We start from the raw sequence: 27,875 nt of genomic DNA on the forward strand, positions 1-27,875 counted from the left end.
TCAAAAGGAGTGAAAGGATAGGCAGGGGCTGGATTGTTCAATGGTTAGAGGCTAAAATGACTTGGGCGGAAAGTGGATATTGTAGTCCTAAAAACTCACTTTTATTGTGACCTAGCTGGACAACTGAAGCTACAGGTGTATTTGGGGGCATCCTTGGTGGGAATGATCTGTGTCCATACAACAGTCACATGAGCCACCCTGTGGCTTGGCATGAGGGTGTTTCTCTTGGAAGCTCCAGACTCCTTCCTCCTTCCAGAAGAACATCTTGTAGTTTGACCATCAGGCAATTCTCTTAACAATGTCCTTCCTATGAGTCAGAGAAGCGAAGACACAGGGGGAGAAGGGGAGGGTGTGGTTAGGTGGAGGGAGCTCCAGCTTGGCAGTTTCAGTGAGGCCCACGAAACGTCAAATAGCTTGCTCCAGCAATAGACAGAAAGGTGAGTACATGGCATGCTGGGCACTGAATTATATTCCCTCCAAATTCATTTATTGAAGGCTTAACCCCCATGTGATCACATGTGGAGATGGGCCTGTAAGGAGGCAATTAAGGTTAAAAGAGCTCACAAGAGTTGTGTCCTAATCCTATAGGGCTGGTACCTTGATAAAAAGAGGAAGAGGGCTTCCCTGGTGGCGCAGTGGTTGAGAATCCGCCTGCCGATGCAGGAGACACGGGTTCGTGCCCTGGTCCGGGAAGATCCCACATGCCGCGGAGCAACTAAGCCCGTGAGCCATGGCCGCTGAGCCTGTGCGTCCGGAGCCTGTGCTCCGCAACGGGAGAGGCCACAACAGTGAGAGGCCCGCATACCGAAAAAAAAAAAAAAAAAAAAAAAAAAAAAAAAAAAAAAAAAAAAAAGAGGAAGAGATGCCAGAGCTCTGTCTCCACCATGTGAGGATACAGGGAGAAGGTAGCCATCTACCAGTCAGGGAGAGAGACCTCACCAGAGACCAAATGGACTGGTCCCCTTACCTTGAACTTCCCAGCCTCTAGAACTGTGAGAAAATAAATTCATGTTGTTTAAGCCACCCAGCATATGTTGTTTTGTTATGGCTGCCTGAGCCGATTAAGGCATGGGGTTATCTAGAAGGCTCTATCTTATGCTATAAAAATAAGGTTGAGGGGCTCCAGAGTTCAGGTCAGTGTTTTCCTGTCTCTCCAAATGGACTTTCTGTGCCTCCCCTGATTTTTTGGCGTCAGAGTTTACATATGCTCAAGTTTACCTCCCTAGGCCTTAAAGCCCTTCCTAGTTTATTGAGGCCATGTTTTCCTCCTTTCCTTCCATCCAAGCTTTTAGAAGTTGTCTGCACTTGCCGATTGCACTTCCATTTCCAGGCATCCACTCTTTGGTCACTTCAGTTGAGCCTCCATCCTGCCATTGCACAGAAGCTGCTTCCATGCCACATCCAGTGGATACTTTGGGTCCTCATCTGACTCTTCTCTTTTTCTTAACTCTTTCTCCTCCCTTGCATTTTGGGGATTTCTTGTCGCCCCTTCCTGGCATCACCATTTTGGTCTTCATCTACTATCTGCCACCTACTGCCCTTCATGTAAATGTTGATGTTCCCCGGGTTTTACCCTTGGTCCTCTTGCCTTTTTACTCCACATCTCCCTAAGGTGAGCTCGCCCACTCCTGCTGCTTCAGCTTCTGCCGATGGCTCCCAAATCTGTAGCTTCAGCCCAGAATCCCCTGCTGAGCTCCCATCTCAGATTTTAACTGCCACATGGATGTCCTTCAAGCACATCTAATTGTACATCCTCTAGATCAGGGGTCCCCAACCCCCGGTCCGAGTCCTGTTAGGAACCGGGCCACACAGCAGGAGGTGAGCGGCGGGCGAGCGAGTGAAGAAGTTTCATCTGCGGCTCCCCATCGCTCGCATTACCGCCTGAGCAATCCCCCTCACCCCTTCCATGGAAAAATTTGTCTTCCACGAAACCAGTCCCTGGTGCCCAAAAGGTTGGGGACCGCTGCTCCCCCTCTGCTCCAAATTCTCTCCCGCCTCCTGCATGCCCTTTCTTGGAACATGGCACCATCAACCTCGGCTCACTCCAGCCAGAGACTAAAGATTAACCTCAATTTATCTTTTGCTCACCACTCATATCTAATCAGTCACAGTGACCTATATTTTCTGACTTAAATATTTATGTGCATCCACCTGTTTCTATCTTTTCTGCCTTAGTCCCATATGGAGAGCCTGAAAGATTCTGATGTATCTGTTGTCTCTGTATGGCACTTTTTTTTTTTTTTTAACCAGGCAAAGAGAAAAGGGTATTGGATGCATGGAGGAAGCGGTCTTATGCTTTTTTTACTCTGCAGTAGAGATGTGGGTTGATGTCTGGAATTGTAGGATTTTTTTTTTTTTTTTTTTTTTTTTTTTGCTGTACGTGGGCCTCTCACTGTTGTGGCCTCTCCCGTTGCGGAGCACAGGCGCCGGACGTGCAGGCTCAGCAGCCATGGCTCACGGGCCTAGCCGCTCTGCAGCACGTGGGATCCTCCCGGACTGGGGCACGAACCCGTGTCCCCTGCATCGGCAGGTGGACTCTCAACCACTGTGCCACCAGGGAAGCCCGGATTTGGTGGATTTTTAATGAACTCTTGTATCACTGGAGGCATTCAGGGTGAGGTTTGGGGAGCCCTTGTGCAGGATACTGTAGTGGGGTATACTGCTTTCAGTATGAGGTAGGGCTGGACCAGAGGTGATGCTCTGGTTGACCACATCTAGTTCACAGATGTATTTTAACTGGCTCACATATGGTTCAAAACCACCTAATGAGTTTTCCACATTAAAAACCTAGAGATTTCAACATAAAAAGTAGATTTCTAGCTTTTCTTGAAAAATCAGATTTAATAATTCTTGGCCCAGAGCAGAGCATCAAGACTGGATGCTGATTTACCACTGCCCCATCTGGTGGACCACCTTCCAGTCTTCACCTGCTTACTTCACTCACTCATGCTACTGCCTGGACCCCAGAAGCATCTGCGTTTGCTATACCTAAGCTAGATATTCTCAAGTTTTCATGCAGCCTGTGATTTTACATTATTGTATTTAGGCAGTGGAGGAAATTCCCTTGGGACTTCCTCTAGGTTCTCCCCTCTGACCAATCTTAGTAAATCTACCTTCCTAGTCTCCTCAGTAGGAAGCATTCCTAAACCCATCTGCTTTTTGCCTCTTTTCTCACTTCCCTTTCTCATTCACCCCAATCACCATCCTGTTTCTAATACTCCTCCGGCTCAGCCTTTCCGCTATGAGGCCCACTGCATTCCAACAGCGTGTCTCTTCAAAGCCCAGCCTTCTCAGGCATTTCAGTAAAGACTATGTGTGCCTGTGTCTTGCCGTTGCTCTGGAAGTTACATGAACTTTAGAATAAGACATTTAGAAAACAGATGAGTGGGATGTTCTTATATAAGATTCTGAAGGTCCCCTAACAAGTGCAGATGAGCTAAAGACAGTCCAGGGAGATGGTGGACCAGTAAAGAATGCATTCAGCTGCAGGTAATAAAAACTCTCCTCAAAAGCCTGAATAAAAGCCACATAATAAGATGCCCAGAGCTCTGAGGTTGCTGGAGTTGATTCAGGGTCCCTCTGTCATGGTCAGAAGATGGCACCCAAGGCTGCTGCTATTACATTTACATTCAAGGCAGGAAGAAAGTTGACTCATTTTATCAGGAAAGTAAACACTTGCCCAAATACCCCTAGCTGACTTCTGTTTTTATTTCATTAGTGTTATGAGTGGAATTGTGTCCTCCCAAGAAAAGATATGTTGGAGTCCTAACTCCCAGTACCTCAGTATGTGACCTCATTTGAAGATTGTATCTTTTTTTTTTTTGGCCACACTGCACTGGTATGTGGGATCTTCGTTCACGGACCAGGGATTGAACCCGAGCCCTCAGCAGTGAAAGCACAGAGTCCTAACCACTGGACTGCCAGGGAATTCCCTGAAGATTGTATCTTTAAAGAGGCAAGCAGGGACTTCCCTGGTGCCTCAGTGGTTAAGAATCCTCCTGCCAATGCAGGGGACATGGGTTCGAGCCCTGGTCCGGGAAGATCCACAACTGCTGAGCCTGTGCTCTAGAGCCCACGAGCCATGGCTACTGAGCCTACGTGCCACAACTACTGAAGCCCACGCACCTAGAGCCCCTGCTCCGCAACAAGAAAAGCCACCACAGTGAGAAGCACGCGCATGCAAGGAAGGGTAGCCCCCTCTCGCCACAACTAGAGAAAGCCCACATGCAGCAAGGAAGACCCAATGCAGCCAAAAATAAATAAATTAATAAATAAATTTATTTTTTAAAAAAAGAGGCAAGCAAGTTAAAATGAGGTCATGAGGGTGGGTTCTAATCTAATAGAGTGTCCTTGTAAAAAGGGAAAACTTGGACACAAAGCAAAGGCACAAAGGGAAGGTGATGTAAGATACACTGGGAGAAGATGGCCATCTACAGGCCAAGAAGAGAGACTGAAGTAGATCCTTCCCTCCCGGCACTCAGAAGGAACCAGATTTCCTTCTGGAAATAGGACAACTTGATTTCAGACTTGTAGTCTCCAGAACTGTGAGACAATAAACTTCCATTGTTTAAGCCACCCAGTCCATGGTACCTTGTTATGGCAGCTCTAGGAAACTGATACAGTTGACCAGACCATGACACAAGGCTTCCCCTAGTTTCAAGAGAGGCACAGAAAGCGAGTGTGTAGTTGGCATATTGCTGCCCCAAACAAAAGTGGATTCTATTGATGAGAAAAAAGAAGGGGGTGGATGTTGGAATAGCAACCGATAGCATCAAACAACTCTGATAGAGTCAGAGGCAAGACAAGCTGATCTACAAGAAAGTATGAAGAGAATGGATGAATTAATGATTTCCTGGCCTGCTGATAAGTGAATGATTGATCAATAAACACTTCCTAAGCAGGTAGGGTCTGCAGCCCTATGCCATGTAGAGGATACTTCCACAGTCAGTCTCAACCCTTCATAATTAGACTCTGGACACAAAATCTTTAAATCATATTTTCCTGGACCCCAGTAGTTTGAGCATGAAAAACAAGATTTATTTCTTCAGCTTAGTCTCCACCTGTTAAAATCTAGGAACCCCTACCCCAAATCCCTCCCTTGGGCAGAGATCACTACTAATCGTTCCCCAGTGTCATTTTCCCCTGCTTTTTAGCAATAAAATTCACAAGCTTTAGCTGGGCACATGAACACTCAGACATGGACTACATTTTCCAGCCTCCCTTGTAGTTAGGTGTGACCAGGACCAAGTCCTGGCCACAGGATGCAAAAGAGAGTGATACATGTAACATCTGGGTCATGTCCTTAAATGCAAAGTGGTTTGCTCTAGATACTTTCTTTTCCTCTTCCTGCAAGTTCAGAAATAGTATAACTGCAATAGTAGCCTTGGACCCAGAGAGGGAAGGAACGTTTTGAAGATGACAGAGTAACTGGCCATCTTGATTTCTAGATGACCTTTTGGAGCAGAGCTTCCCTAGATCACCTGTTTCATAGGAGAGAGACAAACTATTTTATCTAAGCTGAAGTATTTGAGGTCTTTTTTACAGCAGCCTGGATGTACCCTAACTGATATACTCCTTTAGAATAAAGTAGGGGTGTCCCATGAGTATTTTCAGATATACTTGTCCTTCAACACTGTTAGGGGGAATACTCTCCACTCTGATGTAGCCTACATATGCTTCGCTTCCAAGTCAATCCTGTCTCTGGTTTTCAGTTTCTCAGTGGGACCCAGAGCTAGGGGTGGGGCTCCGGTGGGGCAAGACCTAAAGAGGCACTTTCAGGCTGTGCCTGTGTAGGATTGGCAGCAGAGAGTGTGAAACTGAGTCCCCCTAAAACTGAGTCCCCTTCCTGAGTTTATGATGAGTCTCTCTATCCAATACATGATTCTCTTGCTTGTCTCCTCTGAACTCAATCCCTTTCTTGTCCCCTCTAACCTCAATCCTGTGCTAACTGAACACCCATTAACCAGAGTCAGATGACTAAGATTGCTGCTGCTGATAACATCATGAATGTACTAAAATTGCTGTTGTAGAAATCATTGACGTGTTAACTCAGGCTGTTTCTCCAAGGCAAGATGAGCTCATAGATTCCTGAGCCATGGACCACCTGGCCAAGAACTGTAAACCAGAGACATCCTGACTCCCGAAACCATGATTAAGAAACGTCACAAGACGATGATTAATCCTAGCTTCTTTGTTTTTCCCCCTTAAAACATCCCTCACTCAAAGACCGAGCTGGAGTGGATCTGAGACTTGTCTCCCACTCCCTTGCTGGGCATCCTGCAAATAAACCCTTACTTTGCTGCAAATACCTGCTGTCAGAGTTTGGCTTTCTGCGGCTGTGGGCACATGAGCCCTCCTTAAATTTTGTATCTTGGGAACCTTTCGTACCTTTGCCTAGTCTCAGCCCTACCAGGAGTCATAGCATTTTCATTAAAAAACTTAAATATATGCTTGTTCTTTGTCCTAATTGCTAGGAATTCACTGCTAGGAATTCTTCCTATGGAAATAAACGAGCAGGGCTCTAAACCATGTGTACAAAATGATCATATACGTAAATATAAGACTGGAAGGACATACATGCAAATGATAACAGGTTATTTCTCTTTGAGAGATAGGGTTATAGGTGATTTTTTTCCATTGTATTTTGTGTGTGTGTGTGTGTGTGTGTGTGTGTGTGTGTGTGTGTGTGTGTTTTGCAAATTTTCTGCACTCGGCAAGTAGTATTTTTGTAGGTAGGGGAGAAAAACATTATTTAAAATGTTTTTAAACTGTCCCTCTTTTCTGAGTGACCCATCGTTCTTGGGCTAATCATGTTGCTGCCCTTCTGGGCAGCACTTTCCCATGAGGCTCTCTGATCCCTTATGCCAATAGCCCCACAGAGTCTCAGCCCACAAAGCTTTCAGACAGACAGGCCCAGACATATCTGAATCCACAGACAGGTTGGGACAAGCCTGCCGGGGGTGCTGTCTTCTCTGAGGGCACCGTGGGAGGGGATATGAGAATAAAGTAGGGGTGTAGGCCTTAAAGACCCCTCCCCAACTTCTACCTCCTCCCCCAACTCATCCCCAGGGGTAGCTCGGGGAATTGACACCCTTGCGGATGGAGTCTGGCGGACAGGGTTTGAATCCCTGACTCTGCCAAGTACAAGCCATGTGACTCTGGACAAGTCATTTCATCTCTGTGCTCAACTTTCACATCCTTAAAATGGAGATAACACTGGAAGTTACTGCACAGTGGTCTTTTCTGGAGCCAGTAAGAAGATGCATGTGAAGTGTGGCTCGCAGTCTGGCACGAGGTGACCCAACAGAGGCAGGTGTTGACATTGTTATTGACACCCTGGTGCATGTGTCTCCCACGTCTCAAACACAGCATTGGACATGCTGAACTCTTGATTGTCCCCCTCCCCCCAACCCGTTCCTCTTCAGGTCATGGCACCATCCAGTAAAGGCTCAAGCCAGAAGTCAGGGTGTCATCCTTAATACCTCTCTTTCAGTCTCCAAATTCAATCCATCTCCAAGTGCTGGTGGTTCTATCTTCTAACTATCTTACATCCTTCTCTCTCCCGTCACCATCATCTCTCCCCTGGAAGACTGAGTGAGCCTCCTGATTATTCTTCCCATGCGCACTCTTGGCCCCCTTCTCCACATTGCAGACAGAGGAATCTTAAAATACAAATCAGGTCCTGTCACTCCCCTGTTCAAAACCCTTTATGACTTCCAGTTGCATTTAGACCGTATAAGGTTACCAAGCCGGGCCTGGTCTGCCCCTGCTCACTCTACCACTCTCATCCTTTGCCCACTCTCCCACTGCATGCCAGCCTCACAGATCTTCTCTTGGTTCCAGAAATCACCAGCTCTTTGCACCTTCAGTGGCTTGGCATGTGCTGTGTCCTCTGCCCGGGACACACTTCTCCCCTCCTTGTCTCGGCTCTGCTCACCCACACTCTTTTTTTTTTTTTTGCGGTACGTGGGCCTCTCACTGTTGTGGCCTCTCCCGTTGCGGAACACAGGCTCCAGACGCGCAGGCTCAGCGGCCATGGCTCACAGGTCCAGCCGCTCCGCAGCACGTGGGATCCTCCCGGACTGGGGCACGAACCCGTGTCCCCTGCATCGGCAGGCAGACTCTCAACCACTGTGCTACCAGGGAAGCCCTGCCCACACTCTTTTTCAAGCCCCAGCCTAAATGTAGTTTCCCCAAAGAGGCTCCTCCTAACACCCAGTCTAAATCAGGCCCTCCTGCTACTCTCTTTCCTGTACTTTCCTTCAAGGCCCTTTTCACAAACTATCCTGATCAAAATATATTTGTTTTTTTAAATTAATATATAAATTTATTTATTTTTGGCCGCATTGGGTCTTTGTTGCTGCACGCGGGCTTTCTCTGGTTGCGAGAGCGGGGCTACTCTTTGTTGCGGTGCGCGAGCTTCTCATCGCGGTGGCTTCTCTTTGTTGCGGAGCACAGGCTCTAGGCATGTGGGCTTCAGTAGTTGTGGCTCCCAGGCTCAGTAGTTGTGGCTCGTGGGCTCTAGAGCACAGGCTCAGTAGTTGTGGTGCACGGGCTTAGTTGCTCCATGGCATATGGGATCTTCCCAGACCAGGGCTCAAACCTGTGTCCCCTGCATTGGCAGGTGGATTCTTAACCACTGCGCCACCAGGGAAGTCTGTGTATGTTCTTTTAGTGTCTGTCTCTAATACCAAATTAAACACTCCAGGAAAACAAGGACCATGTTTCTTTTGCTAAATACTGTATCCACAACACCTAGTACAGTACTTAGGGCAAAGTGTACATGAAATACAATATCTGTTAGAAGAATTAGTTAAATATCAGAATAAAACATCTCTGAATGTTAGTATATGTGCTATATAAACTTGCAGTAGGGACTTCCCTGGTGGTCCAGTGATTAAGACTCCGTGCTCCCAGTGCAGGTGGCCTGGGTTCAATCCCTGGTCAGGGAACTAGATCCTGCATGCTACAACTAAGAACCCACATGCCACAACTAAAAAGAGCCTGCATGCTGCAACGAAGATCCCGTATGCCCATGCCGCAACTAAGACCTTGAGCAGCCAAATAACTAAATAAATATTAAAATATTTTAAAATCATTTAAAAAATATAGCCCCCTTAGGAACATTAAAATAAACAAACTTGCAGTAAATGGTATAGGAATTTGGATCAGTGAGAATTTATTCTGGGCTAGTTTGACCTGATAAATCACCTTGGAAGAGCAGTAAACATCCATCTATCTATCCATCTACCCATATAGCAATCCACCCATCAATCCATTTATTCACTCATCCATCTACCCACTTGCCCAACTGTCCATCCATCATTTCATTTAATGTTCACTGAACATTTATGCACATTGACTCAAAACATTGAAAGGTGGGGATCTAATGTAAAACATGGTAATTTTAGTTGATAATACTGTATTGTAAAATTAAAACTTATTAAGAGAATTGAACTTAACTGTTCTCACACATAAAAAAGAAGAGGATAAATATGTGAGGTAATGGATGTGTTAATAAACTAGATGGGGGAAACCTTTCACAATGTATATCTATACCAAGTCACTACGATGTATGCTTTAAATATCTTACAATTTTATATATCATATATAATTCTATAAAGCTGAAATTTAAAAAATGCTGAAGGAGGGAAGGGATAAATTTGGAGTTTAGGATTAACAGATACACCCTACTATATATAAAATAGATAAACAACAAGAACCTACTTTATAGCACAGGGAACTACATTCGATATCTGTAACACACATATATATATTACCTATAATGGAAAAGGATCTGAAAAAGAATATATATATGTATAACTGAATCAGTTTACTGTATACCTGAAACTAACACAACATTGTAAATCAACTGTTTCAATTTATTTATTCATTTATTTATTTTTAAAAATTTTATTGGGGCATAGTATTTTATATATAGCAGTGTGTATATGTCAATCCCAATCTTCCAATTTATCCCTACCCACACCCCCTCACTCCCTAGTAACCGTAAGTTTGTTTTCTATATCTGTAATTCTATTTCCATACTTCAATTTTTAAAAATGCTGAAAGAACTGAGCCATCAACTAGTACAGTGGCTCATAAGCATTTTTGACATTGATTTACAGTTTAAAAATCCCACACTTATATCATGACTCAGTACGTTCATACATACGTATAAAACTGAAACAAAAGTTTTGTTAAATAATACCCTTACCACATGTGAATCTCCCTGTTGTACTCTATTCTATTCTATTCATAAGAAATGGTGGTATTACCCACTGTGGTTGGCAGTTTCTGAAATGGCTCACAATGTTTCCAACCTCCTGATATTCACACCCTATGTAATCCCCTCCCTTTGAGTGTGGGCTGGACCAACTGACCTGCATCTAATGAACAGAAAACAGCAAACATGATGAGATGTCACTTCCAGGATTAGGTTAAGAAAGACTGCGACTTCTGTCTTGCTAGCACTCTCTCTTGCTGACACTCCCTCTTGCCCTCTTACTGGCTTGCTTAGATAAAGCAAGCTGCTATGTTGAGGGATGTGCTATGGAAAGGCCACATAGCAAAGAACGGAGGGAGGTTCTTGCCAACAACTTCTGAGGATTTGAGGTCTTAGTCCAACAGGATTAAGAGGATTCTGGGACTTCCCTGGCGGTCTAGTGGGTAAGACTCTGTGCTCCCAATGCAGGGAAGCCGGGTTCAATCCCTGGTCGGGGAACTAGATCCTGCATGCCGCAACAAATATCCTGCATACCGCAACTAAGACCCAGCACAGCGAAAATTAACTAATTAATTAATTAATTTTTTAAAAAAGAGGATTCTTCCCAGTCAAGCCTCCAGAGACAGTGAGAGACAGTGAGAGAATCAGAGCCAAGGGACCGAGCTAAGCCACGCCCAGATTCTTGACCCATAGCAACCACGGTACGATAAATGTTGTTTTAGCCACTAAATTTTGGGTAATTTGTTATGCATCAATAGATAACTAATAAAGTTACTAAATTGGCTTCTCAATCTGCTGATGAGTATTGACCTATAAATTTGAAAACACTGATTTAGTTCTAGATGCAAGTACTGTGCTGGGCATCAAAGAGAGATTCGAGGAGGAATAAGTCCCAGTCATTGCCTGTAAAGAGCTGTTAGTGTTTTTTGAGGATCTGAAAATTTAATAGGATGCATCTATTTCTGGGGCAGAGTTCAAGGACAGTAGAAGTAAATGAGAGGTTCATCCAGGCTGAGATAGTCCATTGTGATGAGCACAGAGATATCCTGGTTGGGGGGGTCCTTATAGGGGAAAACACTGCCTTCACAGGAGGATCCAAAGGGATTTCTGTACCCAGAAAGGCTTGGAAGAGAGAGGATGTGCCCACAAAGAACTCTGCTCAGGGGAAGGATCAAAGCAGCCATATCTTATTTCCACTGTGGTTAGAGTCTGAGGATTAACTCAGGAGGCTGGGAGTAGGGGAGCGGGGAGGATGACAAGGGCTATTGTAAGGAGTAAATGAGTAAATGTGCGTAAAATGCTTAGGGTGGTGCCTGATGCATACTAACTGCTATGTGTTGTTATTCCTGTTGTTTTGTTATAGTTGTCTGGTCCTGCCCTAGCAGTGTTCATCAACAACTTTCAAATGATCAGAGCCAATGGTCTTCCTCAGTTCTTCCCCTCCTCACCTCCCTGCAGCACATGGCTCTGCTGCCCAAGTCTCCATGGAAGCTCTCCAGACCCACACATTTGGGGAGCCCACTCTGCCCTCTCTGGCCGGCTGACTTCTCTTCTCTCACCCTCAGCGTCCACCTTCAGATGTTTCTCTAGTCTTCATCTCAGACCCTGCCACCTCTCACTGTGCCCTCCCCTCCCTGCTCTCTGAGGATCCTTCTCTTACATGCTTTCAACCAGGGCCTCTGACCTATGAAACTGCAGCCTTGACCTCCAGCCCTCTGGATCTCCTGACCTCTACTTCCAAGACTTTGTTGGATGGCTCCAAATGGACATCCCCTTAACATCCTTCTCAACATCCCCTAAATCGTCCTTCTCTTTATTCACCCTAGACCAGCAAGTCCTCCTGGTACCTTTTTCTTTTTTTTTTTTTTGGCTGTGCTACGGGGCATGCAGGCACTTAGTTCCCCAAACAGGGATCGAACCTGTGCCCCCTGAAGTGGAAGTGTGGAGTCCTAACCACTGGACCCGCCAGGTAAGTCCCCCTCCTGGTACTTTAATCCTGTGCAGGGCACAGCCTAGTCCCCCACACCTGACACCTCTCCCATACACTTTATTCCTTCATCTCTACATCACTTTCCAAGTGCTGCAGAGTCTCTCTCAGAAGCATCTCTTGAATCTGTCCTTTTTTTGTTCCCTTTAAAACTACCCTAAATTTGGCCCTGTCTTCCTCACACAGACCACCAAAAGGGCTTTCTCATGGGTCCTTCCATGGTTTGGGGAACGAAAATATTGCCAGCCATATCAGTAAGCAAAGGATGTTGCAGCCATCAAGCCATTACAATACAGCCGCCCTGAGGGAACTCAGGATGGAGACAAAGGGGCTGCCCACTGCCAAGACCAACAAGCAGTCCTCTGCTGCAGCCACGCACAGAAGGAGACTCAGGATGAGAAAACACAGGCTACCGGCCCCAGATAGCTGTAGTGCATATCAAAGGAATGATTTCAGTGAGCCCAGGCTCTTGCATCTTTCCATACATAGGAAAGTGCTAAATTCCTTAACTTGAGATATCTGGTTTTCTTTTATTAACAGTAATCTTTAATGTTCTGACTACCTGGTTTTATTGCAAAAACTTCCACATGTTCTGGCATCCCCGCTTCCTCTTCAGAGCAGTCTCTCGGCATTATTTGAGATGCTGTCTCCTCGGTTTGAAGTCCTAAGAATGTCCACCGAATAAAACATAACTCTCAAATTTTAGGTACTGCATTTTTTTCAGTCGATAGTTCAGTGTTTATACATGCCAGATATGGAGTTAGGCTACCTGAAATTGAATCCTAATTCTACCACTTAGTAGCTGCATGACCTTTGACAAGCTCTTTAACTTCTCCATGGCTTGGTTTACTCATCTTTAAAATGGGGCTACTAACAGGTGTGTGTGTGTGTGTGTGTGTGTGTGTGTGTGTGTGTGTGTGTGTGTATGTAAGTAGGTATGTATGTATGTAAAGACTGAGTAGATAAAATAGGGTGCTTGGTGGAAAAAGTGACATTTTAGGTATAAACCATCATTGTTATTGTTATCGTTATTATTTCAAATCATCCCATGCTCTGTTCCTTCCTCCCATAATACTTCCATAATCACACCACTCTCTTGCCCAAAGGCTTTCAAAGCTCCTCCATTATCTACTGTGGGAGACTGATGCAGTTATGGTCCCAATATGTTTACTCTTCCCTGTATCCACACCCTTGGTGCCCTTTGGTGTCTGTATTGACTCCAGGCTTGGCCATGTTTTGGTTAATCAGATAATAGAAAATCTGTGTCACTAGCAGAGGCTTAAAAAGTGCTTTCGCTGTGTGTTTGCTTTTTAGCCTGGGCTGGCCCCCTGGGAGATAAGAGACCATGTGGAGCAGAGGCCCCTCAACCCACAGCCTGCCTACTGCCAGACACAGGAGTGAAGCTATCCTAGAACAGCCAGCCTCAGCCAGGTGCCAGCTGACTGCAGAGACCAGCCAAGCCAGTTCAGATGGAACTGCCCAGCTGACCTACAGAATTGAGAGAAATAATACACATTTGTGGTTGTAAGCCACTAACTCTCAGGGAGGTTTGTTGCAAAGCAGGAGCTAACTGAAACACCCAGTAAATCGAAATCAAGTACCCCCTCATCATTCTGGCAGCGAAGGCTCTCACGGACAGCTCAGTGCACCCTTTCCTACTATTGCCACTGCTTCCTTACCCCCCACCCCAAGCCTCAGGAATGCTCTCTGTGCTCCCTGACTTCTAAGCCTTTGTTCAAGCTGAGCCCTCCTCCGGGAACTGTCTTCTCTTCTCTACTCATTTTCCACTCTCACCCCCTTCTTGCTCCTCTCTGCCTATTGAAATGCAGCCCATCCTTTAAGATTTATTCAAGTACCTTTTTTTTTACCTGCAGTTGGTGGGCACACTGGGAGCAGCTTGTCCTTGAAACTCTTTACTTGGTACTGCTGAACTCAAATTTCTCTTTGTTTCGATACAACAGTCTTTCCCAAGGAGCTGATTCTTGGAGCTCCAGGAGCACTGACGTGAGAGTTATTGCCTTTTCAAATCTTGTTCAATCATTTTGAATTAACCAAGGTGCTGGTATGCTTTACAGTCGCCCTAACACTTGCTAGACTCCTTTTATAACAAAGAGAACAGCCCCAGAAGTAGGCCTTTAGCAGGCAACAATAATTTGCTATAATTTAATAACATTGATTCATTTTAATTATATTTTTTAATGTTTTCCACTTTTTTTTTTTTTTTTTTTTTTTTGCAGTACGCAGGCCTCTCACTGTTGTGGCCCCTCCTTTTGCGGAGCGCAGGCTCAGTGGCCATGGCTCACAGGCCCAGCCGCTCTGCGGCACGTGGGATCCTCCCAGATTGGGACACGAACCCGCTTCCCCTGCGTCGGCAGGCAGACTCTCAACCACTGTGCCACCAGGGAGGCCCTAATGTTTTCTACTTTTATTGAGATATAATTGACTTACGGTTTATTTTTAAGGTTACTTTCTATCTATGGCAAATGATACTGGTTTCCATTTGCAGTAATGATACAAAGTTTCCTTTTAAAATAAACATTTAAAAAAATTGAAGTAGAGTTGATTTACAATGTTGTGCTAGGTTCAGGTGTACAGCAAAGTGATTCATATATACATTCTTTTCCATTATAGGTTATTATAAGATATTGAACATAGTTCCTGTGCTATACAGTAGGTCCTTGTTTATCTATTTTATTTTCATTAATTTTTATTGGAGTATAGTTGCTTTACAATATTGTGTTAGTTTCTGCTGTACAGCAAAGTGAATCAGTTATACATATACATATATATACTCTTTCTTAGATTCTCTTCTCATTTAGGTCACCACAGAGCATTCAGTAGAGTTCCCTGTGCTAAACAGTAGGTCCTTATTCGTTATCTATTTTATATATAGTAGTATGTATATGTCAATCCCAATCTCCTAATTCATCCCACCCCCCACTTTCCCCTCTTGGTAACCATAAGTTTGTTTTCCACATCTGCGACTCTATTTCTGCTTTGCAAATAAGTTAATCTGTACCATTTTTCTAGATTCCATATATAAGCGATATTATATGGTATTTGTCTTTCTCTTTCTGACTTACTTCACTCTGTATGACAATCTCTAGGTCCATCCATGTTGCTGCAAATGGCATTATTTCATTCCTTTTTATGGCTGAGTAATATTCCATTGTATATATGTATCACATCTTCGTTTTTTGGGGGGTTTTTTTTGTTTTGTTTTTTTACCACATCTTCTTTATCCATTCCTCTGTTGATGGACATTTAGGTTGCTTCCATGTCCTGGCTTTTGTAAATAGTGCTGCAATGAACATTGGGGTGCATGCATCCTTTCAAATTATGGTTTTCTCTGGGAGTATGCCCAGCATTGGGATTGCTGGATCATATGGTAGCTCTATCTATTTTATATATAATAGTGTGTATCTGTTAATCCTAAACTCCTAATTTATCCCTTCCTCCCCCCTCTTCCCCTTTGGTAACCATAATTTGTTTTCTAAGTCTGGCAGTCTATTTCCATTTTGTAAATAAGTTAATTTGTATCAGTCTTTTAGATTCCACATATAAATGATATCATATGATATTTGTCTTTCTCTGTCTGACTTACTTTACTTAGTATGGTAATCTCTAGGTCCATCCATGTTGCTGCAAATGGCAGTATTTCATTCTTTTTATGGCTGAGTAGTATTCCATATGTATATACCATATCTTCTTTATCCGTTCATCTGTCAATGGACATTTAGGTTGCTTCCATGTCATGGCTATAAAATAAACATTTTTAAGTTAAAAAATGAGTCAATTTAAAGGAAAAAGGAAGTAAGCTGTATCCCCCCCCCAAAAAAAGTCCTGATTTGTAGTGTGTGCTGGTTTCCATGCTGTAAATTCTCTCACCATGCCTTTTCCAATAACCTACAGGATGCCAGTAAATGCAGGGTTGGAAAAAGATGTGCAGGACTTATATGGACACTCTGAGTCCATATAAGTGACTCAAGCTCACTGCTGGGTAGGGCTCAGATATAGCGAATATCCAGAAAGTGGTATGGCAATGGCTGAAGCTTGAGAAACACTTTATTATAGTTACTTTTTATATGAATCTTATTCCCCATGGCAAACTGCAAGCATCTTGAGGGAAGTGACTGCTTCTTGATCATCTTTGCAAACCCTGCAGTATCTAGAGGGGGTCTCCAGGCTGAACTTTCTGGAAGAGGGACTGGGGTGAACTGCTCTTCTGTTTAGGATGGCAGTAACTTGGAGTGACCTTGAGCTCCTGGCTGTTGGTAACTTAGCTCCAGGCAGAGGTGTGGCCCCAGGTGGAGGACTCAGGGAGGCAAAGAATGATATGTGGGGTCTGGCTCATCCATGTCCCTGAGACTCCATGTTTTATTTCTACCTAAATGTACTTTCCCCTCAAGGGGTGTATGATAAGGGTAAATACGAGGAGAAGAGAATGGAAAAGGAGAGATTGAAGGCCTTGTATTTGTTTTGTAACAGAGTACCACAAACTGGGTGGCTTAGCAACAGTACAGTTAGCACAGTTCTGGAGACTTGAAGTCTGAAACCAGGTGTTAGCAGGGTTGACAAATCAAGGTGAGAGCCGTGAGGGAAGGATCTGTCCCAGCTCTCAACACTTGGCTTATAGATGGCCCTCTTCTCCCTGTGCCCCTTCACATTGTCCTCCCTTTATGTGTGTCTGTCTGTGACCCAATTTACCCCTTTTACAAGGATATCAGTCATATTGGATTAGGGTCTACCCTGTTGACCTCATTTTAATTTGATTATCTCTATAAGGTCGCAATCTGAGAGACTGGGGTTAAGATACCAACATATCTTTTTGGGAGGACACAATTCAAACCACAGCAGGCCTGGAGATTGATTCTAGTAATTCTCTGATGGGAAGCGTTCCTCATCAGGGCTCTCAGTCATAGGAACTGAGCTGCGGGCTCTGTCCACAAGATATGTCCCTTCCACAGGTGCCCTGAGAATTTATCCTGCTCAGTGGAGGGATAAACCCTCCAGGAAACAGCCAGATAACAATTTTGTCATCACACAAAATTGCTTCCTATCTGGCAGGCAGCTTGCAAGGCAATCAGGCTTAATGGGGGCTGTGTTTGAGCCCTGACTAACATCTAAGTCTCTCTCTGTTCACAGGTAACTATGTATGGCTTCCAACCATGTGACCATGTTTGGACCAGGTCCCTAGGGGACCCAGTTCTCTAAAGATGCTCTGGATCCCTTCCGAGGAGGCTATTTGGGGCCAGCTGAACTTCTTCCCAGGGAAGCCTCAGTGGGGTTTCCCCTCGCACAGGCCTGTATTCCTGACCTCCTCATTTGCCATTCTGAAACTGAAGGTAGTAACGGATCGCTTATGAGTGAGGGCTAAAATTTTGCCAATTAGTTGCATTGCATGAAGTCTGTAAACATTGTGATTGAAAATCTTAGCCCTGTCAATAAATACTTACTGAGTACCCACTATGTGGTAGATAATGTGGGGGAATATTTTTGAGTACTGCAGTAGATTGCAAAACTAGCCCCAATTCTCTATCCATCCCTGTATCCGTGTTCCTTTCAATGTGACTTTGCTGCTCCTGCCATCAGGAGATGGAGTCTATTTCCCCACCCTTGAATCTGGGTGTTGTTGTGACATGGTTTAGTCAATACAACTGTGGAAGTGACACAGTGCAAGTTTTGAGCCTAGGCCTTGAGAAACCTGCATCATTCCAGTCTTGCTCTTGGAAACCTGCAGCTCCATGTGAACCAGCCTGGGCTAGACTGCTGGTGCATGAGTAACATGTGGCCCAGTTACCTCAGTTGACAGCCATCCCCAAGAAGTAGAGCCTCTGGCTGCCTAGCAACTACCCCAGAAGCATGAGAGGGTCCAGCTGAGACCAGAAGAACTGCCCAGCTGAGCCAAACCTAAAATCGTGACCCACAAAATCATGAACTAAATAAGTATTTTTTAAAGCCATTTCTAAGTTTTGGGTATTCTATTATGCAGAAAAAAAAAAGTACTGACTGATACAAGCACTTACCACAAGCCAAGCTCTGGCTCTGGTCTATTTGAAATCAGGCAGAGTCTTAGGAGCAAAGACCTGTGCAGATGTGCCATATTAATGGGTGTGATGCAGAAAGTGCTCTGGAGAGCAAACACAGCAGGAATAGAAGAGGTGGCATTTGAGCTGGGGAGAAGTCATGTCCATGTGGAGTAGGCAGGCCCAGGATGAAATTCCTGAGAGAGGAGACTGAGTGAGGTGAGGCATGAACATGGGAAATCCCAGGCTGGGGCCATCAGTGGTATTTATTAAGTGCTTACCTTGTGCATGGAAGCACTACACACGCTATCCCAGGTCTGCATAAGGCCTAGCAGGGGAGAGAAGACATCCATATTGCTGTAGCAGAAACTAGTTGAGGCACACCCATTATGTTAGCCCTTATTCAGCCCTTGTTCTTTCTGCCCGTTCAACAGGTCTCCTATAGATATTTTGTCCCCCTTCTCTTTCTTTCTTAATTGCACTCTGAAAATGATTGCCCTCTAGCTAAAGTTGTACTATGTACCTGATGTTTACTTCTCTAAGACAACACTGCCTAACACTCCTTTCCTCTGTGAGCATTCTTCATTCCAGAAAGAAGGTCACATAACGATAACCTCAATGACCACCAGAAACTGCTCTGGAACCACCTGACGCCAGCCCTGATGATCTCAGTGTCTCCAGGAGGAAAGAAGAATGCAAGACTACATCAGTCCCAATCCTTATCTACAGCCCTGTCTTCCACTCTGAAACTACAAGACGCCTTCCTATTTCCCAGGAACATGGGCACAGCCTTGAGGGTGTTAGCCTGCTGTGGCCCCTTTTGCCTGGCAAAGTAATAAAACTACTCTTTTCTACTCCTCCAAAGCTCTGTCTCTGCATTTCCATTGGGCACTGGTGAACAGAGGCCGAGTTTTTGGCAACAATGTGTAGAAGTTGGCTAGAAATGTCAGGTTGGTTTTAAATGAAACAGAAGTAGCAGAGTCTGCTTTGTCCAGAGCAGTGAGGATATTGGCTTGGGCAGAATGCGACTTGATTGATTTGTTATTTATATCTGGTACCTGGTATGTGTGTGGCAGGGATGGGGTGATGATGAGGTTGGGGAGAGGCCTTCGTAATCTTCCCGGGAAGGCACAAGGAGTCAGAAAACATGGCTGCTTGCCGCCCACATCCCTCCACCCCACCGCCCGCCATGAGTGGTAATCTCTTGAGGGCAGAGTCTGTGTCCTATTCACTTTGGTACACGCCATGACACAGGGCCTTGCATACACTAGGCATTCAGGGGTTTTGTTTGTTTGTTTGTTTTTTGCCTTAGGCATGGTCTTTATTCACTTGGACACTGTACAAATATTACAATTTCCTTTTGTTGCAAAAAGTATAAAAATAATCTTTATATAGGAATCCATTCGTTACTGCAAATCTTTCTAAATCTCTGCAAATGGCTGTAAATGAGGATAAATGAATAAACAAGAGGGGTGGTGGAGATTGGTTCAAGATGGCGGAGTAGAAGGACGTGCTCTCACTCCCTCTTGCGAGAGCACCGGAATCACAACCAACTGCTGAACAATCATCAACAGGAAGACACTGGAACTCAACAAAAAAGATACCCCACATCCAAAGACAAAGGAGAATCCGCAAGGAGATGGTAGGAGGGGCGCAATCACAAAAAAATCAAATCCCATAACTGCTAGATGGGTGACTCACAAACTAGAGAACACCTATACCACAGAAGTCCAACCACTGGAGGGAAGGTTCTGAGCCCTACATCAGGCTTCCCAACCTGGGGGTCCGGCAACAGGAGGAGGAATTCTTAGAGAATCAGACTTTGAAGGCTAGTGGGATTTGATTGCAGGACTTTGACAGGACTGGGGGAAACAGAGACTCCACGCTTGGAGGGCACACACAAAGTAGTGTGTGCATCAGGACCCAGGGTAAGGAGCAGTGACCCCATAGGAGACTGAACCAGACCTACCTGCTAGTGTTGGAGGGTCTCCTGCAGAGGCGGGGTTGGCTGTGTCTCATTGTGAGGACAAGGACACTGGCAGCAGAAGTTCTTGGAAGTACTCCTTGGCGTGAGCCCTCCCAGAGTCCACCATTAGCCCTGCCAAAGAGCAGTATGTATAACTGATTCACTTTGTTGTAAAGCAGAAACTAACACAACATTGTAAAACAGTGATACTCCAATAAAGATGTTTTAAAAAAACCCCAAAACAATTAAGAAAATGGTAATAGGAACATACATATTGATAATTACCTTAAACATGAATGGATTCAATGCTCCAACCAAAAAACACAGGCTCACTGAACAGATACAAAAACAAGACCCATATATATGCTGTCTATAAGAAACCCACTTCAGACCTAGGGACACATACAGACTAAAAGTGAGGGGATGGAAAAAGATATTCCATGCAAATGGTAATCAAAAGAAAGCTGGAGTAGCAATACTCATATAAGATAAAATAAACTTTAAAATAAAGAATGTTACAAGAGACAATAAAGGACACTACATAATGATCAAGGGATCAATCCAAGAAGAATATATAACAATTATAAATATATATGAACCCAACATAGGAGCACCTCAATACATAAGGCAACTGTTAACAACTATAAAAGAGGAAATCAACAGTAACACAATAATAGTGGGAGACTTTAACACCTCACTTACACCAATGGACAGATCATCCAAACAAAATTAATAAGGAAACACAAGCTTTAAATCACAGAATAGACCATATAGATTTAATTGATATTTATAGGACATTCCATCCAAAAACAGCAGATTACACTTTCTTCTCAAGGGCACACGGAACATTCTCCAGGACAGATCACATCTTGGGTCACAAATTAAGCCTCAGAAAATTTAAGCAACTTGAAATCATATCAAGCATCTTTTCTGACCACAAGCTATGAGATTAGAAATCAATTATGGGAAAAAAACGTAAAAAACACAAACACATGGAGGCTAAACAATACGTTACTAAATAACCAAGAGATCACTGAAGAAATCAAAGAGGAAATAAAAAAATACCTAGAGACAAATGACAATGAAAACACGATGGTCCAAAACCTATGGGATGCAGCAAAAGCAGTTCTAAGAGGGAAGTTTATAGCTATACAAGCTTACCGCAAGAAACAAGAAAAATCTCAAATAAATAATCTAACCTTACACCTAAAGGAACTAGAGAAAGAAGAACAAACAAAACCCAAAGTTAGTAGAAGGAAAGAAATCATAAAGATCAGAGCAGAAATAAATGAAATAGAAACAAAGAAAACAATAGCAAAGATCAATAAAACTAAAAGCTGGTTCTTTGAGAAGATAAACAAAATTGATAAACCATTAGCCATACTCATCAAGAAAAAGAGGGAGAGGACTCAAATCAATAAAATTAGAAATGAAAAAGGAGAAGTTACAACAGACACCGCAGAAATACAAAGCATCCTAAGAGACTACTACAAGCAACTCTATGCCAATAGAATGGACAATCTGGAAGAAATGGACAAATTCTTAGAGAGGTATAACCTTCTGAGACTGAACCAGGAAGAAATAGAAAATAGGAACAGACCAATCACAAGTAATGAAATTAAAAATGTGATTAAAAATCTTCCAACAAACCAAAGTCCAGGACCAGATGGCTTCACAGGTGAATTCTATCAAACATTTAGAGAAGAGCTAACACCCATCCTTCACAAACTCTTCCAAAAAATTGCAGAGGAAGGAACACTCCCAAACCCATTCTATGAGGCCACCATCACCCTGATACCAAAACCAAAGATACTACAAAAAAACAAAATTACAGACCAATATCACTGATGAATATAGATGCAAAACTCCTCAACAAGATACTAGCAAAAAGAATCCAACAACACATTAAAAGGATCACACACCATGATCAAGTGGGATTTATCCCAGGATTGCAAGGATTCTTCAATATATGCAAATCAATCAATGTGATACACCATATTAACAAATTGAAGAATAAAAACCATATGATCATCTCAATAGATGCAGAAAAAGCTTTTGACAAAATTCAACACTAATTTATGATAAAAACTCTCCAGAAAGTGGGCATAACATACCTCAGCATAATAAAGGCCATATATGACAAACCCACAGCAAACATCATTCTCAAAGGTGAAAAACTGAAAGCATTTCCCCTAAGATCAGGAACAAGACAAGGATGTCCACTCTCACCACTATTATTCAACATAGTTTTGGAAGTCCTAGCCACGGCAATCAGAGAAGATAAAGAAATAAAAGGAATACAAATTGGAAAAGAAGAAGTAAAATTGTCACTGTTTGCAGATGACATGATACTATACATAGAGAATCCTAAAGATGCCACCAGAAAACTACTAGAGCTAATCAATGAATTTAGAAAAGTTTCAGGATACAAAATTAATGCAGAGAAATCTCTTGCATTCCTATACACTAATGATGAAAAATCTGAGAGAGAAATTAAGGAAACACTCCCATTTACCATTGCAACAGAAAGAATAAAATACCTAGGAATAAACCTACCTAGGGAGACAAAAGACCTGTATGCAGAAAACTATAAGACACTGATGAAAGAGAATAAAGATGATACAAACAGTTGGAGAGTTATACCATGTTCTTGGATTGGAAGAATCAGTATTGTGAAAATGACTATACTACCCAAAGCAATCTACAGATTAAATGCAATCCTTATCAAATTACAAATAGCTTTTTTTTTTTTTTTTTTTTTGAGGTGCGCGGGCCTCTCACTGTTGTGGCCTCTCCCATTGCAGAGCACAGGCTCTGGACACGCAGGCTCAGCGGCCATGGCTCACGGGCCTAACCGCTCCACGGTATGTGGGATCTTCCTGGACTGGGGCACGAACTCGTTTTCCCTGCATCGGCAGGAGGACTCTCAACCACTGCGCCATCAGGGAAGCCCTACCAATAGCATTTTTAACAGAACTAGAACAAAAAACTTAAAATTTGCATGGAGACACAAAAGACCCCAAATAGCCAAAGCAGTCTTGAGGGAAAAAAACGGAGCTGGAAGAATCAGACTCCCTGACTTCAGACTATATTACAAAGCTACAGTAATCAAGACAATATGGTACTGGCACAAAAACAGAAATATAGATCAATGGAACAGGATAGAAATCCCAAAGGTAAACCCACACACCTATGGTCAACTAATCTATGACAAAGGAGGCAAGGATATACAATGGAGAAAAGACAGTCTCTTCAATAAGTGGTGCTGGGAAAACTGGAAAGCTATATGTAAAAGAATGAAATTAGAACACTCTCTAACACCATACACAAAAATAAACTCAAAATGGATTAGAGACCTAAATGTAAGACTGGACACTATAAAACTCTTAGAGGAAAACACAGGAAGAACACTCTTTGACATAAATCACAGCAAGATCTTTTTTGATCCACCTCATAGAGTAATGGAAATAAAAACAAAAATAAACAAATGGGACCTAATGAAACTTAAAAGCTTTTTCAAGCAACGGAAACTACAAACAAGACGAAAAGATAACCCTCAGAATGGGAAAAAATATTTGCAAACGAATCAACGGACAAAGGATTAATCTCCAAAATATATAAACAGCTCACACAACTCAATATTAAAAAAACAAGCAACCCAATCTAAAAATGGGCAGAAGACCTAAACAGACATTTCTCCAAAGAAGACATACAGATGGCCAAGAAGCACACGAAAAGATGCTCAACATCACTAATTATTAGAGAAATACAAATCAAAACTACGAGGTATCACCTCACACCAGTTAGAATGGGTATCATCAGAAAATCTTCAAACAACAAATGCTGGAGAGGGTATGGACAAAAGGGAACCCTCTTGCACTTTTGCTGGGAATGTAAATTGATACAGCCACTATGGAGAACAGTGTGGAGGTTCCTTAAAAAACTAAAAATAGAATTACCATACGACCCAGCAATCCCACTACTGGGCATATACCCAGAGAAAACCATAATTCACAAAGATACATGCATCCCAATGTTCACTGCAGCAATATTTACAATAGCCAGGCCATGGAAGCAACCTAAATGCCCATCGACAGATGAATGGATAAAGAAGATGTGGTACATATATACAATGGAATATTACTCAGGTATAAAAAGGAACGAAATTGGGTCATTTGTAGAGATGTAGATGAATCTGGAGACTGTCATACAGAGTGAAGTAAGTCAGAAAGAGAAAAACAAATATCGTCTATTAACGCATATATGTGGAATCTAGAAAAATGGTACAGATGAACCAGTTTGCAGGGCAGAAATTGAGACACAGATGTAGAAAACAAATAAATGTATGGACACCAAGCAGGGAAAGTGGCAGAGGGGGATGGTGGTGGTGTGATGAATTGGGAGATTGGGATTGACATATATACACTAACATGTCTAAAATGGATAACTAATAAGAACCTGCTGTATAAAAAAATAAATAAAATAAAATTCAAAAAATTTTTTAAAAAACCCAAGAAACAAAAGGGGAGCTGCAGGTCAGATGGAGGCTGGGCCAATCCTCAGGGACTCTCCCACCCAGATTCCTAGCTAGAGATCTCCATTCCTCCTATTAGCAACCTGCTCCTCCCCCCGCCCCCAGCAGGTTCTCAGGGCCAAGGGTCCAGCAGAAAGGGGCACATGAGCCGTACAGAGGATCTGTGTGATCCGCATGGGGAGAAGTGAAGGAAGCTAGATTAGGTGCTGGCAAGTGCCCAGCCCCACCCCATGCTTCCTCCTGGAGGGGGAGGGGCAGGCAGGTACAGGGCAATGGGGCTGGATGAGCTGCCCTAGGAGGGTGATGGAGGATCCTTGTGTTTGTGCCACTGGGTGGCAGCTGAAACTGAACTCTGGGAGGGCGAGGGGAGGCTACCAGATAGGGGAAGTCCCCCAAAAAGGAGTGGCAAACACTTTGGCTCCACGGTAGAGTGGGCTAAGCCCCTTTCCCCTGCTCTCCCAGCACAGAACAGGTGTTGGTGCAGGAGTGGGACTTGTGGCCAGAACTGTGCAGTGAGGAAAGGCTGGGGAAGCCAGGAGTCTGCGGCTCTTAAGCTGTGTAGGCGTGGGGTGGGGGGAGGTCCCCAGGCAGCCCCCAGGTTAGACAGTCTGTGTCCCAGCCACAAAGGGCATGTCCCTGTCAGTCAGAGGTTGGGAACAGGCACATCAAAGAGGTCACAGACACCTTCATTCTCATCCAGGTTGTAGATGTAATCGTGGTCTCCGGGGGATGGAGAAAGGTGGAGGAGGGGTGCAAACACTTCTGAGGATATCAGCTCCTCCAGGAGCTCTGAGCTCATGCACTCTCGAGTGGGATCAAAGATTTCTGACAGCTCTTTGGGGAGCTCCAGAACACCTGTGGGGTCTGCCTTGATGGGCTCAAAGGAGGTAGACGGGTTGGGTCCGGTTGAACTGCTATTGCTGCTGCTGCTGCTGTCCAACGGGGCAGAGGACTGCAGCGGCCGGGTGTCCAGTGCTGTCAGGTCCAGCGGGAGGGAGCTGAGCTCACCACTGTCCTTGCTATCGGTTCCAGGGCCACCACTCACCGTGATCTCAGCTGCTGGACCGGCCACCCCCTGGGCTTCGGTGCTGCCAGGAACAGGGTTCGGGGTGGTCACCTGGGGACTGCTTGGGCATGAGGCATCCTGGGACTGGGCCAGAGCAGGCTTGGGCAGAGGCGGAGGGGGAGAGACAGCAGGTGGGCTCTGGAGCAGATCTTCGGGTGGCGGCATAGGCACCACCACAAGTGGTGAGCTCCATGCCTCCTTGTTCACCAGCAGTACCTCGATGGGGCCACTTACACTCTTCAGGTGAATCTGGTACTTCTTCCGCCCATTGAGGCCCTCTGGGATGGGCACCTCCAGGCTGGTGCCCGATGGAGCCTGAATGGCATCTCCAGCAAAGCATCTGCAGATGTCCTCATGAGTCACGTAGGCCAAGCAGCTGTTCTGCACATCCTCTGTGATGTTCCAGATGCTCTGCTGCACCCACACCTTGTGCTGGTCTAGTTCTTGCTCTCGCTGCTGCAGCTCCTCCATCTCTGCCTTGAGCTCAATCAACTTGTCCTCAATCTCTCAGGTATTGCAGCCAGGCCCCTCGCCCTTCTACTGGATGCTATTCTTGGAGTTTTTCTCCATCAGCCCGATACCTTCCAGCACATTAGTAGTGTCATAAATCTGCCACTTCCGGCAAACAGCTAGGGTGTCAGCTGACAGTTTGAGGTCAAGCAGGCAGTCCTTTGCCTCCTGCAGAAGCAACATGAACTTGGTAGTGAGAAGTTCCAAACTCTTCTCGTGCCGGCTTGGGGTGCCCGGGGGCGGCGGCGCCTGTGGCCCAGCCTCCACCATAGCACCCTCCCGCCACCTCCCCTCAACCAGGCCAGGCCAGGCCGGCGCAGCCCAGGCATTCAGTTTTGAAAGACTTTCTTGGAGGTGTTTCTCGTCCCCTTCCCTTTATTCCTACTCACCTATTGTAGCAGTTTCCCAGGGCTGCTGTAACAAATTGCCACAAACTAGGTAGCTGAAAACAAGAGAAACTTATTCTCACAGTTCTGGAGGCTAGACGTCTGAAATCAAGGTGTCAGCGGAATTGGTTCCTTTTCGAGGCTCTGAGGGAGAATCCGTTCCTTGCCTCTTCATAATTTCTGATCCTTGCCCACAGTCCTTGGGATTCCTTGGCTTGTAGACACATCACTCTACTCCGCCTCCATTTTCACATGGCCTTCTCCCTTTTTGTCGATGTGTCTCTTCTCTTCTTATAAGAACACCAGTCACAGCCTATGCCAGTATGACCTCATCTTAACTAATTATATCTGCAATGACCATATTTCCAAATAAGGCCACATTCTGAGGTACTGGGGGTTAAGACTTCAATATATCTTTTTTTGGGGGGGAGACACAATTTAACCCATAATATCCATCAAGACCCAAGTGAATGTGTGTTCCTTATCTAACTACCCCAATCCCCAGGGGCAGAATGAAATGTTCTTTCTTCACGACTCCCACATATTTAACACATGTTTCTGTTTATTAGAGCATTTGACTCATTGACCACCATTGCTGGTTGAGTTAGGGGCCTCATCTCTTTGGTCCTCCCCACAGTGCCTAGTAAAGAGTCTATGGGGAATCCTCTGTAAACGTAGGCCTGCGAAGCAGCTAGCCTTCCCTGAGCCATCATGCCGGGCACTGCACTAAACTTTTCAGGTATTAATCCTCACAATGACCCTGTGAAGTAGGTATTTATAAATTTTAATTCTTATTTGATAGAGAAGTACACTAGGATTTAGAGAGGTTAAGTAACGTAGCGTAGCCAGAATTATTGCCTCTAAAACCCTGAATGGGCGCCTTGAAGGCACCACGGGAAAAGCTTCCAAGTCCCTCTCTTCACCTTTCTCAAAGTACCCCTGATCTGGCTAATTCAACCCTGCTCCCTCGAGAAAAACAAATCTGGAGACTCAGTCCTATTAATCCTGGGATCTGTTGCACGTTCCGGTCTACACTCCCGCCGTCCAAAGCGTTTTTCCTCCAGAAGCCGAACACAAAGCGGATCCACCCTGCGGATGAGAGCGCACAGGCCGCTTTTCCGGGGGCGCCGCGTGAGGACCAGCGCACTAATTGGTTGCGCGCGGCTGCCTACTCC

General features: G+C 44.5%; 1 long non-coding RNA gene and 1 pseudogene across 1 annotated transcript; both read right to left on the bottom strand.

The window, feature by feature from the left end:
• Nucleotides 1–77: 77 nt before the first annotated feature.
• Nucleotides 78–27,797, bottom strand: LOC131750605 (uncharacterized). Its single transcript, XR_010838947.1, has 6 exons — nucleotides 26,704–27,797; nucleotides 20,208–20,336; nucleotides 18,520–18,566; nucleotides 18,239–18,435; nucleotides 15,817–15,970; nucleotides 78–307 (listed from the first exon to the last, which is right to left on the bottom strand). It is a non-coding gene; the product is annotated as an uncharacterized lncRNA (long non-coding RNA).
• On the bottom strand, nucleotides 23,124–26,709 carry LOC131750593 (transcription factor E2F4 pseudogene; annotated as a pseudogene).
• Nucleotides 27,798–27,875: the final 78 nt, after the last annotated feature.

Source organism: Kogia breviceps, chromosome 2 (assembly GCF_026419965.1).
Source record: "Kogia breviceps isolate mKogBre1 chromosome 2, mKogBre1 haplotype 1, whole genome shotgun sequence".
NCBI classification, from domain to species: Eukaryota; Metazoa; Chordata; class Mammalia; order Artiodactyla; family Physeteridae; genus Kogia; species Kogia breviceps.